This window comes from Taudactylus pleione, unplaced genomic scaffold (assembly GCF_031769625.1).
Source record: "Taudactylus pleione unplaced genomic scaffold, aTauple2 ptg000386l, whole genome shotgun sequence".
In the NCBI taxonomy this organism is placed as follows: domain Eukaryota; kingdom Metazoa; phylum Chordata; class Amphibia; order Anura; family Myobatrachidae; genus Taudactylus; species Taudactylus pleione.
Genome location: NW_028284787.1, coordinates 6,517,111 through 6,532,627, shown reverse-complemented (window position 1 = coordinate 6,532,627; position 15,517 = coordinate 6,517,111). Strand labels below are relative to the sequence as shown.

The window sequence follows — 15,517 nt, the reverse complement described above, 5'->3', positions numbered from 1 at the left end:
CCAGTGGGACATGTCTGCTTTTAAGGATGCATTAAGTCCAGGGAAATTGGCATTGGTGATTTACACCTTGAAATATTTGAGTTACCGAGGTTACCAACGCAAGTAAAGTTGAGCTTGAGGATTTGCAAAGGAGATGTTTAAGTCTAAAATTTCTGAATTTTTTTGCTTTTATTTTATAATTAGAAAGGTCTCCATATGTATGGATTTCCTTCAGGAGGTTAGGGAGTGGGATGTGGTGTTTAGTGATGGACAGAAGTACATCGTCAGCGTATATGACAATTTTATTGTCGCAGTGGCCAATTGTAATTCACAGAATGTCAGGTTTGTTACACATATGAGTGCATAAATCAAGCCTTGCTTGGTGTAATTGGTTATTAGGAAATCGTCGAATGCAAAACTTATTTGTATGCACTGATGCAATATAGCACTGCCATGTCTCTACAAAAAGCACCTTGAATCTCCATATTCACCAGCACTTGTTGCATAAATGGCCAGGCCACTCCATTGTAACCTTTCTCTGCATCAAGGACCACCACCAGAGCCAGTTTTTTGCAGTTAGATACATGGATTCTCCTCATATTGTAGCTGATGCAAAGTGGCTGTAGTTGTGGGCAGCTGCAGAAGCCAGATTTACTACCTAATGCTGGAAGTTCGTTTATCTAAAAGCAGAAACCTGTGCCGCCCATTGATTTTACACCATCCGCCGTAACAGTTATAATTAGTTGCCCTTTGTTAGGTGCAAGAGATATGTCTAAAACAGGCTTCCCTTCTCAGTATGCTTGAATCGGAATCGCACTGTGGTTGCCCCGAAACGCCCAATTATACGAAAAGCCAGATCTGGACATATGCCAAAGTGTGTAAATTGAGATCAGTTCGACTCAGAATCAGCCCCATTGTCGGTTGGGGATAAAGCAGACCTGATCAGGATGTATCAGAGATGGTATAAATATATGCAAATATCTTGATATCCACGTTTAGGTGGGATATTGGTCTATAATTACTGGCATGAGTGGGGTCATGGCCCGGTGTTGGAATGATGACTCTGTTGGTGGCCCCAGCAAGCTGCCTGCATCCCAAGAGGGTTGAACAAACACACAAGCATAGTTTCAAGGAAGCTGTAAAGGTAGTAGAAAGTGGTAAAACCTTCTGTTTGTTTCAGGGCTTTTATAAACCCCTACAATCTTTTCCTTGGTAATTACTTTATTAAGGATGGGAGTGTATAAAATTAGAAAGATGTGTGTAGAAAGTTTTGTAGTTTCAGTTTAAGTTGGGCCTGGGTGCAGGATTTAAAGCAAGGTATAAGACTGAACTGTTGTGCAATTTAATTTTGGGCCATACATTAAGGTGCCATCAGAGCATCTAAGAGAGGCTATGTTATTTACGGGTGTGTTTTGGTCCAGGAGGGTGTCTGCTCTATTCCCCTTTTCATAATATTTTTGTTCAGTCCATAAAAGTAATTTTGCTCTAGTTTGCATAAAATCTGATTCAAAAGCCCTAAAGGAAAGAAATGTCAGGCAAGTGGCCTTTTTAGGGAATCTCTGATGTTTTGTGGTAAGCACAGCAATCTCGGAGTCTAGCTCACAAGTACTTTCTCTCTCTTTCAGGAGATGTATTAGTAGCTTTAAAATCCCTCTCAGCTTTGAATATCTCCAATAGATTGTGACAATTCCCTATCCCTCAGTTGCCGGGGTTGGGGTAACTGTGAAATCCATCATGTTGGATTTATCTGATTTGTCGATCCCGACCAAAATTTGATTGGCACATCGATTATGAAAAAGTGTAAAACACATCATAAGGAAACAATAAACAGATCGATAAATGAATAGTGATGATTTTTGGTCCGGCGCTGGACCAAGCTCTACAGTCACTGTGAAAATATGCAGTGCGCATGCCCATGGCATCTATTCACCGGCGGTAAGGGCTGCACCACAACTTTTCACACTGCGGCCCGCGGGTGGGGACAGCAATTGACAGGCTGTTTCAGCTGGGTACCTGCCGCCATAAGGACAGAAAGCATTTTGCCATTTTGTAATCGGGCAGGGCACGGCGTTCTGCTAAAACAGCCTAGCAGTAAGCTCTGAGGAGAACTCATCATGTTAAAAGTATGTGTCTGGAGGCATAGCTAAACTTAACATTACTAAATATATCTCTGCATACCTTCAGTCATTGTGTATCACAGGAAGTGGAGAGGCTACAGTATATAAAGAGATTATAGAAAAGAACTTACTACAGAAATATAATGGGTCAATGAGCAGATGACATAGTAGAGATTAATCACCTCTGATTGGGACTCTTGACGCTATAAGGCTGAGTTTTAAGGTATAGCTGAGCTTAAATTGTTTACCAATCTGGAGATTAGGAAGATGATTGTGCTTGAGAAGGTGATGCAGATGTATGAAGTGCCTCTGGACAGTCTTCGGTGATTCCAAGAGCATAATCTTGTTCAGGGAATTTAATGGAATGTGTGTGAACATCTTTGGCAATGATGAGATGGAGGGGAAGCCCCACTTAGACCTGATGGGGTGGTTATGCTTTTGTGATTTTGACCGGGTTCTTCTCTTCGTAAGGGTATATACTGATATATAATTCTAGATGGGATCCAGAATAAGGGATGGCTGGAACGTTCCTAGAAGAAACCATGGTTTCTACTTCAGGGTCCATAGGGTATCCACAGGATACCTTGGGGTATAGGTGTGACGTCAGTCGCCGGGCACCATAGAGTTAAGCTTTTCAGCCTCCCAGGATGCACTAGGGTCCCCCTCCTATACCCCGCCCCCGAGCCAAGGCACCTCAGTTTAGTTTGGTGCCCGGCCGGAGTCGGGTGCACCTGTCGGAGTGGGGGCTAGAAGAGCCCCTGAAGCTTTCTTCTATGCAGCTGTGGCTGCACATCTGGATGTACAGCATGGACAGTCAGTCCTGACGTCCATGCTGTCTTCCCTACACCCCCGCCGGTACCAGAACGCCGGTACCGATCCGGGGATGCTGGTGAGCATCTGGGGTCACAGCTAGCGGTGACCCCAGATGTTCCGGACCATGGCCGGATTCAAGGGGGACAAAGGTAAGCAGCGGGGTCCCGCGGTGGGTCCCCGCTGGTCACATGGTCCTAAGTCCCCAGGCAGGGGGCTCCCTGGGGACTGGCTGCAGCGTGGAGCCAGGCGACCAACCTGCGCTTCCACTACCCCCTGGGACAGCGGACCGCAGCAGAGCGGTAGCGCTGCGGCGTCCCAGGGGTTAAATGCATGCCAGGGGAGCGCGCCTTCCCTGTCTCACAGCCGGCGCCTCCCCCGCTGCACACAGCCCTCTCTGCACGCTGCCGACTGGCCCTGTGGCAGCGCTCCTCCCCCAGGCCAGCCTCCTCTCTGCTCCTCGGCTGCCATCTTCTTCTGAACGCATGGTGAACGCTGCTGGAAGCCTGGAAGGAAGCATCGTGGTCAGGGTCCCCCTGCATACCTCTCCTCCGCTGTGGTCAGGTCTGTGTATGCAGCGCTGTGTCCTACCAGGCCCTGTGTCTGCGTAGTTGAGTGATCAGCGCTGTTAGTGCAGGAATTGATTTTCTTTGCATTGTATGTGACTGTGCTAGCGCTGCTGCCTGTAACTTTTCTTCTAAACTGTCAGCTTTATTCTGTCCCTGTTCTTTCTGCTAAGCCCTTGCGGTGCGGTGCTGCAGGGTGGTCTCTCGCCTATTTACTATATAATTGGTGAGAGGGGTCACATACCTGGTGCCATCATGTCTGAAAGTGATTTTCCTCTCCGGCTACAGTGTACTACGTGTAAAGTACTGTTAGCGGAGGGGGAGGGTAGCGCGGAGGGCCTTTGCCGGCAGTGTTTGTCCATGGCGCGGCCGCTTACGGTTACAGAACCGGTACAGGAGCCGCCCTGGGCTTGTTTCGCTCAGGTGCTTACTGCCTTAGTGGGCCAGTTAGCTCCACAGCCCGTGTTTACACCGATGGGTTTGTCCCAGCAGTCAGTGGTGTCGTCACCCATGCAGGGTTTCCCACGACAATTGGTGGTACCCCACAGTCTCCCTATTTCCCCGCTCCCAGTTTCTCAGGAGCCAGCGTGGGTTAACTCCCTGACGAGTTCTGTACAGCACTTGTCGGATGTGTTGCAAGGGGAGTCTGTAATGCGGCCGCATAAATGGCCGATGGCGTCTCTGTCGGCTCCTTATAAGGATGACGAGGGGACGTCTGATGATGGGGAGATTCTGGATCCTTACGATCAGGAACCTCTCCACACTAAGGACGCTGATGCTAAGTCCAAAGCATATATTCCTGGACTTATTCGGGCGGTCCGCACAGCCTTGGTGATTGAGGATGAAGTTCCCCCAGCGGCTAAATCTAAGTATTCCTTTTTCAAAGATGTGAAGGGCGATGCCACAGTCTTTCCTCTTTTGGGTCAGTTAGTGGACCATTTAGAGGAGGCGTGGAAACAGCCTGGCAAAAGATACCAGCCGCAGAGACGTCTGGCGGTGGCTTATCCGTTCGCGGATAATTATTTTGCAAAGTGGGAATCCCCTCCACAGGTGGATTCTCACGTGACCCGTCTTGTCCGTAGTGCCACATTGCGGATGCCATCCATGTCCTCCCTTAAGGATGCTACGGACCGCAAGGTGGAGATCTGCCTGAAGTCCACTTATTCCCTTGCGGGGGGGGGGCAGCACGGCCGGCTATGGCCATTTGCTGGGTTGCCAGAGCGATGGAGCGCTGGGCGGATTCATTAGAGGCTTCTTTTGATTCCAACTGTCCGGCCGAACAGTCAGAGTTGATTGGTAATCTCCGTGATTCGGCCACTTATATCAACGAGGCGGCCCTAGACATTAGTACTCTGGTGTCTAGAATTTCTTCAGCAGCGGTGGCTGCTCGTCGCACCTTGTGGCTGCGATCCTGGAAGGCGGACGCAGATTCCAAATAGGGTCTGGAGGCGTTGCCGTTTACCGGAGAAGTTCTCTTCGGTCCGGATCTGGATAAGATTGTGGCCACGCTGGCAGCAGCCAAATCGGCTTGTCTCCCGTCGGCCGCTGCTCCTTCTGGTTCTGGACCATCGTCCTTTCGGTCATCTAGGGCCCAGGGCAGGCCCAAACCACAGTCGTTTCCTCGACAGGCTGGCCCTAAGAAATCGGCCAAGCCCCGGAAGCAGGCATGGAGTACCAGACGTCCGGCCCCCAAGCCAGATGACAAGCCTGCGGCCTGACGGTCCGGGCCTCCCTTTGGGGGATCCCAGGGTGGGAGGCCGCCTGCTGCAGTTCGCCCAGTGTTGGTCGGCCACTACGACAGACACTTGGGTTCTCGAGGTGGTCTCCACGGGTCTACCATCAGACCGGAACAAGGATACGGAGCTGCGGAAGGTATTGCACACTATGCTCCAGGCTGGAGTTATAGTGCCTGTTCCATTCTCCCAGAGGGGCCAGGGTTTCTATTCATATCTTTTTTTTGGTACCGAAACCCAATGGGTCGTATCGTCCGATTCTCAACCTCAAAGCACTCAACAAGTCTTTGCGGGTTCCGAAGTTTCGGATGGAGACCCTACGGTCCATCATTCTGGCGCTGGAACCTGGGGACTACATGGTGTCATTGGACATACAGGACACTTACCTGCATGTTCCTATTCTTTTGCGCCATCAACAGTTCCACAGGTTTGCAATTCGCAGCGACCACTTCCAGTTTCGGGCGTTACCTTTTGGCCTGGCGACAGCACCACGTGTTTTCACCAAGGTCATGGCGGCTTCTCTGCGGCTGCAGGGAGTCCGCATGTTGCCGTCCTTGGACGACCTGTTATTGGTGGCAGGATCTCCAGAGCTCCTGTTACGCCACTTGGACCTGACCATTGCACTGCTGCAATGGCACGGCTGGCTAATCAACTGACAGAAGTCCACTCTAATCCCGTCTCGGAGGATTCTGCATCTGTGAGCCTTATTGGACTCGGGACAGCAAAGGATCTTCGTGACAGAGGACAAGATCTCTGCTTTACAGTCAAGGGTGCGCAGTTGTCTGCACAGCAGCCGGGTGTCCCTACACTCGGCGATGAGGTTACTGGGCTCCATGGTGTCGGTGTTCGACATGGTGGAATTCGCCCAGTTTCACTCCAGACCTCTGCAGCACCTGATCCTGTCCAAATGGAACGGGCTGCCTCAGTCTCTGAAGTCCCAGACGATTGTGATCACCCCGGAAGTTCGCCTGTCCCTTGCTTGGTGGTTACAGACGACCCACTTCAACAAGGGACATCCGTTCTGGGTTCCAAATTGGGTCCTGTTGACAACGGACGCCAGTCGTCGGGGCTGGGAGGCAGTTTCGGGTCCACACTTGTTCCAGGGCAGGTGGACGCTGACAGAAGCGGAGCTTCCAATAAATATCTTGGAACTCTGTGCGGTCTTCAATGCTCTCCAGCAGGCACATCGGTTTCTCCGAGGTCACCCGGTGCAGGTCCAGTCGGACAACGCTACCACCGTGGCCTACATGAACAGGCAAGGAGGAACTCGCAGTCGGGCGGCTCTCGTAGAGGTCTCTCGGATCCTGGTCTGGGCGGAGTGCAATCTTCCAGCCATATCAGCGGTCTTCATCTCGGGAGTGCTGAATTGGGAGGCGGACTTTCTAAGTCACCAGGACGTTCATCCGGGGGAATGGTCCCTGCACCCGGACGTTTTTCAACTGCTGGTGGACAGGTGGGGTCTTCCAGAGATCGACCTCATGGCGTCCCGGCACAACAACAAGTTGCCGGTGTACGGGTCTCGCACAAGAGACGAAGGGGCATCTCTGGTGGATGCTCTGTCCGTCCGGTGGACGTTCCGGTTCGCATACCTGCTCCCTCCGGTCTCCCTTCTTCCACGGGTAATCCGGAAATTCAAACAGGAAGGAGGGACGCTCCTGTTCATAGCTCCCGCGTGGCCCAGACGGCACTGGTTCTCAGACCTCCAGGGTCTGTCCGTGGACAGTCCTCTGCGGTTGCCGCTACGACCGGACCTTCTGTCTCAGGGTCCTTGTCTTCACCCGGACCTGACTCGGCTGTCTTTGACGGCGTGGCTGTTGAGATGGCCATGCTGAGGTCCCGGGGGTTTTCCAGCTCTGTGGTGCGTACCATGTTGCGAGCTCGGAAACCGTCTTCCGCGAGGATATACCATCGCGTGTGGCATACGTTCTTCCAGTGGTGTCGACCGAGAGGTTATGCACTGCGGGAGTTTTGTCTGTCTCGGATTCTCGCCTTCCTGCAAGCGGGACTAGATCATGGGCTTCGCCTTGCTTTTTTGAAGGTACAGGTTTCGGCCCTATCTGTCTGGTTTCACCGTAGGATTGCTACAATCCCGGATGTGCACACCTATATGCAAGGTGTTCTCAGCATTCAGCCGCCCTTTGTTCCACCTGTGGCGCCTTGGGGTTTGGCTGTGGTCCTGAGGGCTCTCCAAGGACCGCTGTTTGAACCACTGAGCTCAGTGGATCTTAAATGGCTAACAGCTAAGACTGTTTTCCTTCTGGCTATTGCTTCGGCCAGACGTGTTTCTGATTTAGGGGCTCTTTCTTGTAGACCCCCTTTCTTGTTTTTTCATGGGAACAGGGCAGTGCTCCGCACTCGGCCTGAGTTTCTTCCCAAAGTTGTTTCCCAGTTTCATGTTAATGAGGAAATCGTTGTTCCGGCCTTTAACTCACCGGGTCTTTCCGTGGGTGAGGCCTCTTTGGATGTTGTGCGGGCCTTAAGGACTTATGTTGACCGCACTTCTTCGTTTAGGAAGTCGGACGCTTTGTTTGTCCTCTATGGCTTCCTTAAAAAGGGTTGGCCTGCTTCAAAGCAAACTTTGGCAGCCTGGATCCGTATGGCTATTTCTGAAGCTTATATTCATGAAGGCCTACCGGTTCCTCCTTCTCTGAAGGCTCATTCCACTAGGTCTGTGGGTCCTTCGTGGGCAGCTCGACGTGGTGCCTCTGCAGTCCAGATCTGCAAGGCTGCTACGTGGTCCTCTGTCCATACCTTCGTGAGGTATTACAGGTTTGACACCTTCTGTGGAACCCTATGGACTTCGTAGAAATAGAGATAACAAGGGTAAGTTCTTACCATATCTCATATTTTTTCCTTTATCCTTATAATAGTGGAATTGTATGATGACATTTCTCGGAGGTTAATCAGGGTCTGATTTAGATCTATGAGCCCTATTGGCTCGGTCTAAGTTGAGTATCTCCATGGTCATATTGGAGGCCAGTTGGTTGAAGATGTTCAGTAAGTGTCAGGAACTGTCTTTTTTGCAAAGTCGAATCACAAGATGAGACATTGAAAAAGCAAAAAATTGAGTTCCTTGATTACATTTCAATCCTTTCCAGCAACGTTAACACTAATTGACTCTGGTCCCACGTGCAGCATTATGCAGGTTTTACTCTCTATAAATAGCAAGCTCTGGAGTCTGCTAGATTTGGCTTTATCAATTGTCATTTGCCTGCCATGGGCTAGGTATCTCTGGATTCCTAGCTGCATCTCTCCATGCTAGATTGTGTTCTTTGGGCTCCTGGTCTTCCTGTGTCACCAGTACAACAACTCTCCCAGAGGTTAGTACCTTGACTCTAGGTTCCTTCTCTGAAATTCTGCACATCAGATCCTGAAAACCTGCACAAGTGTACCTACCTTGGTAATCCTGAAAGCTTGCACTAGTGTCTTTACACTGGACATTTGGAAAACCTGCACCAGTGTCCCTACACTGGATATTCTGAAAACCTGCACCAGTGTTCCTACAGTGGTCATCCTGAAAGCATGCACCAGTGCTTCTACATTGGACATCATAAATCCAGCATCAGCCCTCGTGTTCTAGCATACAGGAACTACGTAACGCCTAGACAGCCCAGCTGTTCATCAGTTCCTGTGCCCCATACTGTGTTGCTACTAGGCAGCCCAGGGCCTGTGCCTCATACCTTGTTGCTCCAAAGCATTCCTGCTGTTTATCAGTTCCTGTGTTGTATGCTTCTCTGCTCCATTCGCCATGGTTCACTCCATTATCCACCAGTAAGTCTGCTTTATTTATCATGTGAACATTCTAGTTTCCAACAACCTGTTTTTATATGTGCTAGATTACTGGGGCTTGTAATTCCACAGATACATCTATATTGCCTCATTCTGCATGTCTGTTATTTACAACCATTTCATCATTGAACCTGAGTACTCTGTATCCTTGCTAATCAAGCATGTTAATACCTGTTAAGCAAGTCTCCTCCTTATTTGATGGTTGCATATCCAAATTGTAGTCATGACCATAAGTAAGTGGCGAGAGAGTCACTTGTAATATTTTGAATACAGGTGTTCATTATCTTGTTCCAGTTTTCCATTTACTCTAGATAACTCTTTGAATGATTCAAATTCAGATGTTAAAGCTGATCACTCATTTTCTGAGGCAGCTACAGACCTTATCTATCTTCCATTGAATTGTATCTGTACCAGAACCCAGCTTCCATAGCTGTATTTTGAGCTCACTGGTTATGGCTCTAAGTTCAGACTGGATGGTTCTTGTAACTATGGAAATTATGAGGTACATGTAATAGCCTGCGTCTTGTAGGCATCTGCAAGGTTCTAGCGAGTCTGCCCAATGTTTTAAAGGGACAGTCATTTAAAAGGCAAAACCAAATTGGTTTTGCCATTTAAATTATTGCCTCTTGAAAAAATGTTCCAGGCTCATTGGGAAGCAGTTAAGGAAGGATCTGCCACAGAAATGTTACAATTAGCATCTGAGGTGGTGACTGGATCCTTTGAATACAACGTGCTTTCTCCAGTGCTTTGAGAATGCTGTGATTCGGAGGTGGAAAATACCTTTTTTTTTTGTGTCTCTGCAACATCACAATGTGTTGTTAGGGACCAGAAGAGTGTACGAGATGGATCCAGGGTGCTTTCCCTTCTGAAATCAGATCAATAATAGAGTGCTTTCTCTGCTGGTACCAGGATGCGAGGAGAGAGACCATTCAAGGAGCAGCCCAGTGGAAAACTGGAGTGGACATGTGGGCCCCATGTCCCAACAGGGCATGGAGTCAGACCAGACCTGTCGAGGTAGTTCAATAGGAGATAATGTAGCTGCGGCACTGACCACACAGAAAATAACACCTGGACCATCATAGAGGCACAGAAAATAACACCTGGACCATCATAGAGGCACTGCTTATCAGCAAATGTGTTAGCTTCTGGTAGCGCCGAACATTGGTGCTAACGTCCACTTCGCTCAGACACTGAGCTATCTCCAGTGCCAAATGAATATAGTCAGACACGACAATAGACATCAGGTAAGTTGAGTGTCAGGCGGGACAATGAGTAAGACTACAGCGAGACTTGTTCATTGGGCTCTGGAAAGCCCGTTGTCTGGTGTTGGGAGATAGGACTGTCAAATCAGAATGCAAGGCAGTAGGTTAGCACTATGGAAAACAGTAGATTACCTCTTCTGTGGTTGCAGATGTGCTGGAGCAACATATATGGAACCAATTTTGGGGTAGAAGATCCCCAGAAATTGTGTTTTAAAAATGTGTCTAAAAGTAGGTATTACCATGCATTTAGGCGCTCCTCAACATAAATGCTGTGACGGAGTCGACCGTATAGATGACATAGGTCAGTGTAGACATGTAATGAAATGTATTCATAAATACAGGGTGATGCATGAAATATAAATGCATACAGTAAAAACATGTGCTGTATATTCAAAAAGGATGAGAGGTTGTCAAATACTGGATAATGCAGAAAAACGGTATCTACCGTGGACATTAGACATATGCAATAGGTGAATGATATATATTTATTTAAATATACTCAATAAAAAAGGTTATGGATGAATAAAGACTTGAAACATAAAACAAATGTCAGGTCTGGTGGGTTCTGATTACATCAGGAAATGTGACTCCTGTGGTTAAAATAATCACTATCGTAGACTCTGCTACAACCTCTCGTCATCAGAAATCCATCTTACCTGAAAGACATCTCGGACACAATTAGGAAACTATAAGGAGTATCCTGGGAAGAAGAAATGATCCTGGTCACTGCAGATGTAACATCTCTGTACACCATTATTGAACATGACCAAGGAGAAGAAGCCAACTCTGAGTTTCTAAACGAAACAGAATATGACACAAACAAGAAAGATTTCATAAAAGAGTCCATACCATTCATTTTAGAAAACAACTTCTTTGATGGTGAATATTATCTACAGAAACGGCGTACAGCCATGGGAACCCATTTCGCTCACAGTTACGCAAATTTGTTCATGGCGTACTGGGAGCGGAACGAGATCTACATAAAAGAATGTTTTAGCAACAATGTGATAACTTGGAATTGTTATATAGACTATATCCTTTTCATTTGGAGAGGAACAAAAGAAACTCTGAATGATTTCTGCAAACAGTTTAACAACAATAACAAGAATATAATATTGACATTCAATAAAAACAAAAATGAAACACACTTTCTGGATTTATCTGTATACATTAAGGAGCAGTGTTCTCGCTCTGGCAGGTCCCTTGGAGTGATGTAGGAAAATGATCCCCGGAGACTTGAGTATATCTATCTGTCTTATCATATATATATATATATATATATATATATATATATATATAACGTGTGTGTATACATAGGTGTGCAGCACCCTTACCCTGTTGGGCAGTATTGGAATACCAGTCTCTGCAATATGGACATTGTGACCTGAACCAGACTCCTGGACATCAATTGTCTGCCCACTTGCAAGTGGATAATGGTTGGATTACAAGTACTCAAGTCTCCGGGGATCATTCTCCTACATCACTCCAAGGGTCCTGCCAGAGTGAGAACACTGCTCCGCACAACCATAAGGAGGACCATCAATATTGTGAGTTGCTTTGAGACGGTACATTTACATTGGGCCTACCTTCCAAGTCCTATAACATCTGTTGTCCACAAATAAGGAGTCATATAGGAACAGGACTTTTCCATTATTCTGTATTTTCCAAACAAACCCAAAACAGAATTAAAGATGCTTAATGTCACATGATTGCCATGTTGTTATATATGCTCAGATTGCGTTCAGTTGAATCTGCATTTTTATTCATTTTATAATAAATTGTTTATGATGCACTTCATCTGGTTGTGATTTTGAGAACTGAACATCATCACTAGCGCTGTACACTTTTTAGCCAACCCAGAAATATGCAATCAAAAAAATCCAACCTCCAATGGTCATTCATTACAGGATATGATTCAGACCACAAAAAAAATAGAATCCATAATAAGAAAACATTGGCATCTTTTGCAAGAAGATCCTGTCTTGAAGACCATAATTCCCACTAAACCCCAGTTCACCTATAGGAAAGCACCCAACCTAAAAAATCTTCTTGTCAGCAGTGCATTGGAAGCAAAACCCGATAACCCAATCAGGACGAAAGGCTTCCATCTCTGTGGCATGTGCATAGCCTGTAGACAAATCAAAGACACAACCACCAAATACACAGAACTATAGATGAATGGCTTTAAATTAAAAATTAGAGACTTTATTACCTGCAACTCCATCAACTTACTGTACCTGATTGTCTGTTCTTGCGAAAAAGGATACGTTGGAAGAACATCAAGACCTCTCAAAACTCAGTTAGGAGAACATCTCCGAAATATCAAGAAAGGGGTCATGACTCATAATCTGTCTGACCGTTTTCGTACACACCATCAATGTTTAGCCAATCACATATAATATTTCACAGGTCTCAAACAGATTAAACCCACCTGGCGAGATAGAAATGTTGAGAGAAACCTGGCACATACAGAGATGAAAAGTATATTCAGTTTACAAACCCTTGTACCAAAAGGCTTAAACGCAGATTTCAAAATTAAATGGTTTCTGTGATCATCCTGTATACCCCTATATCCCATCCCCACTTCATGTCACCTGAAACACCCTCTAACTAATCTCACCTTCCTTCTTTTCACGAGGCATCACATACCAAGAAAAGTCATCTACAAGTGGAAAACAGAACACCAATCAAGCTGACAATAACGTATATGGACAAATTCTTCTATACATACCAAATGGCAGTTTTCAAAAAGGAGACATTATACCACGGTAATATGGCTGCCTAAAAGTTTTCAACAACAAAAAAATCTCTACCAAAATGGCGACTCGAGCACTTCCTGCCATCAACAAAAAGAAAAAATGATTATTATTTTTTTAGAATTCTCTACCAAGATGGCCGCTGGAGCACTTCCGGTACGGCGAACATAACCTCACATTGATATGGTTACCACCATCCACAGCTTTCAATGAAGACACCTACACTGGGAATCAATACATAACTGTCCTGGGCTACACAGAAAGATGCCAGGATTCCTCAAAAAGAAGATCTGGCGTACTGATGATGTCACTTCCGCCAAAGACCGGAAGTGGGGCAAGGAGGAAGCTTTAACAAATGCACCTCATACCCAGAGACTGCTATAAAAGACCCCCAGCAATACAGATAAGCTACAGCCTTGAAGAAGAGACCCAGTGTCTCGAAACGCGTTGGCTAGCTACACCTGTAATCACTTCCAAGGACTCTGGACTTTTTCTACAGGATCTGACTTCCGTTTGGGTAAAGCGTTAAGGAGCCTTGCAGGGCAACCCGGGTACCCTGCAATTCAACATCCGCTGGCTCCCCATCACCCACCAGGTATGATATCCTGTACTTTTTTGCTTACCAAGTGTACAATTATAATTATTTATTTGTACATTGCACGATCTTGCTTATTTTAACCACAGGATTCAAATATTCACAACATCACCAGACACTACAGGCTATATACCCCGTCCAATCGTGCTATTGCCTTAGGGGTAGGCGGTGTTTCATTTTCAGAGGTTTTCCGGCGATTTACCAGCAGGATGCACCCTGCTGATTTATTAAAGCCTAAGCCGCTGCAAACCTGCTCAGAATCCATGCTTTAGAATACAAAAGATCATCGAAGCACCACCAGTGTTTTCCCCATTACCAGTTTAAAACCAGATTTCCTAAGTGGCTTGTTTAGAAACCACCACAAACCTGCCGACAAACCTGCTAAAAAAATGATGTAGTTGTTACAGACGAAATAGGTTAAACAGCAGGCTGTTTGATCTATCTCTTCATTCAGAAGGAGAAAAAAAAATCACAAAATAGGGTAAACTCTCATACTTTTTAAATTCGGCCAATGTAATAGAGTCCGAGAACATGCAAACGCACATGTTTTTCAGACTCAAAAAACTGTTACTCATATGTTTTCCCGTTTTGAAAATGCCAATGTAATAGTGTGATATTTTACTGCTAAACTCTCACATTTTCTAAACTGTCACCCTGTTACATTTGGTCCAGGGTTTCAATCTGACTGTTTCAGATTGTAATGAAATTTGGTATATTAATTGATGCCTTGGGTGCGAAGATAAATTCAAACTCTTAGGCTGCTATGTACATTGGTTTTAAAGTTATATGCTTTTAAAGCTGACCTTTTTTTTTACAAAAAAATTTCTATTAACTGTTTTTTTGATTGCTTTTGCAGCTCACCTAATTGAGCTAGAGAGTTGGACAAGGTCTCATTTTAAACCTCTTTTAATGGGCTTTTATATGATATTTAACACAGCAGTATGTTTAAATAAAAAATTAAACTTTTTAAAATCAGTATTTTGATTTTCTCAAAATGAATTTTTTTTAGAGTTTTTTCAAAAATGTAAAACATTGACTTACTGTTGTTAATAAATCACCTGAAGCTGTATTTTGGGATCATGATGGGATCGTCTGCTACATGAGGTTTTCACTTTGGATTGTTAGTTCTCATTTTCATTATTTTAACCATCTAGGCCTGTTCTTTACTTTTAATCTATTTTATTAAACTATCCCTTTGATGTATGTTATGTACAATGACACAGTACTAAAATATTTAAAACGTTTGATGATTTTATATCTTTCACATATTTTAAGAAAGCTTAATACAGATCATTACCATTTGGTGCTGCTGCTCTGGATGGACGGTGCTACTTGTTGAGTTGGAACTGGCTGAAGGTTTCATTTGTTTTTAGTATTTCCATTTCAGAAAGGGTGTACATTCGACCTGATGGACTTGACGGATTCACACACAGAACATCTACCATAGGAATCCATAAAACATAGTTTCCCTTGGTATGAAAAATATGGTGGAGGAATATCACTTATGTTTCATCGATATTTTCAGCTATCTCCAGAATAAATTCGAACCACCATTTGTTGTCATAGACAGCAGTTAAATACCCTTTATGGTTTCTAAGGGACTATGGTGACAGTGCTGGTCTTTTAATCAGAGCACAGGGTGTTGTGCAGCTGTTTGCCAGATCAGTCATCAAGACTGTTTTGACTGTCGCGGCTGCTGGTGGCAAGAGGGTTTTTGGGGGTACAGCAGTTACTGGGGCAATGCACTACTGGGTAATCATTCCCACAAGACACTACTGAGGGGTGAGAGGAGCATGTGCTGAGCTCTGATTGCAGGAGCTCATCACATGCTCCTCCTCAGCAGTAGCCCCATGGGCTGTGCCTCCTCTTCTCTGTCTGGCCGGGTGGCTGAGGCTTCTTGTTGTGAGTAC

The 15,517-nt window shown here is 45.8% G+C and overlaps 1 protein-coding gene across 5 annotated transcripts in view; it reads left to right on the top strand.

Moving 5' to 3' along the window:
• The window catches only part of STX17 (syntaxin 17), a 328,399-nt gene that overhangs the window by 24,201 nt on the left and 288,681 nt on the right, over positions 1 to 15,517 (top strand). Inside the window, exon 2 of one of the 5 annotated variants that reach the window (XM_088445680.1) lies at positions 12,895 to 13,607. The exons of 3 other annotated variants lie outside the window; for them this stretch is intronic. The gene's annotated coding sequence lies outside the window, so the exon portion shown is untranslated. Of the gene's footprint in view, positions 1 to 11,539; positions 13,608 to 15,517 lie in introns of those variants that run through there. One more of the 5 variants, XM_088445682.1, reaches the window with a different exon arrangement.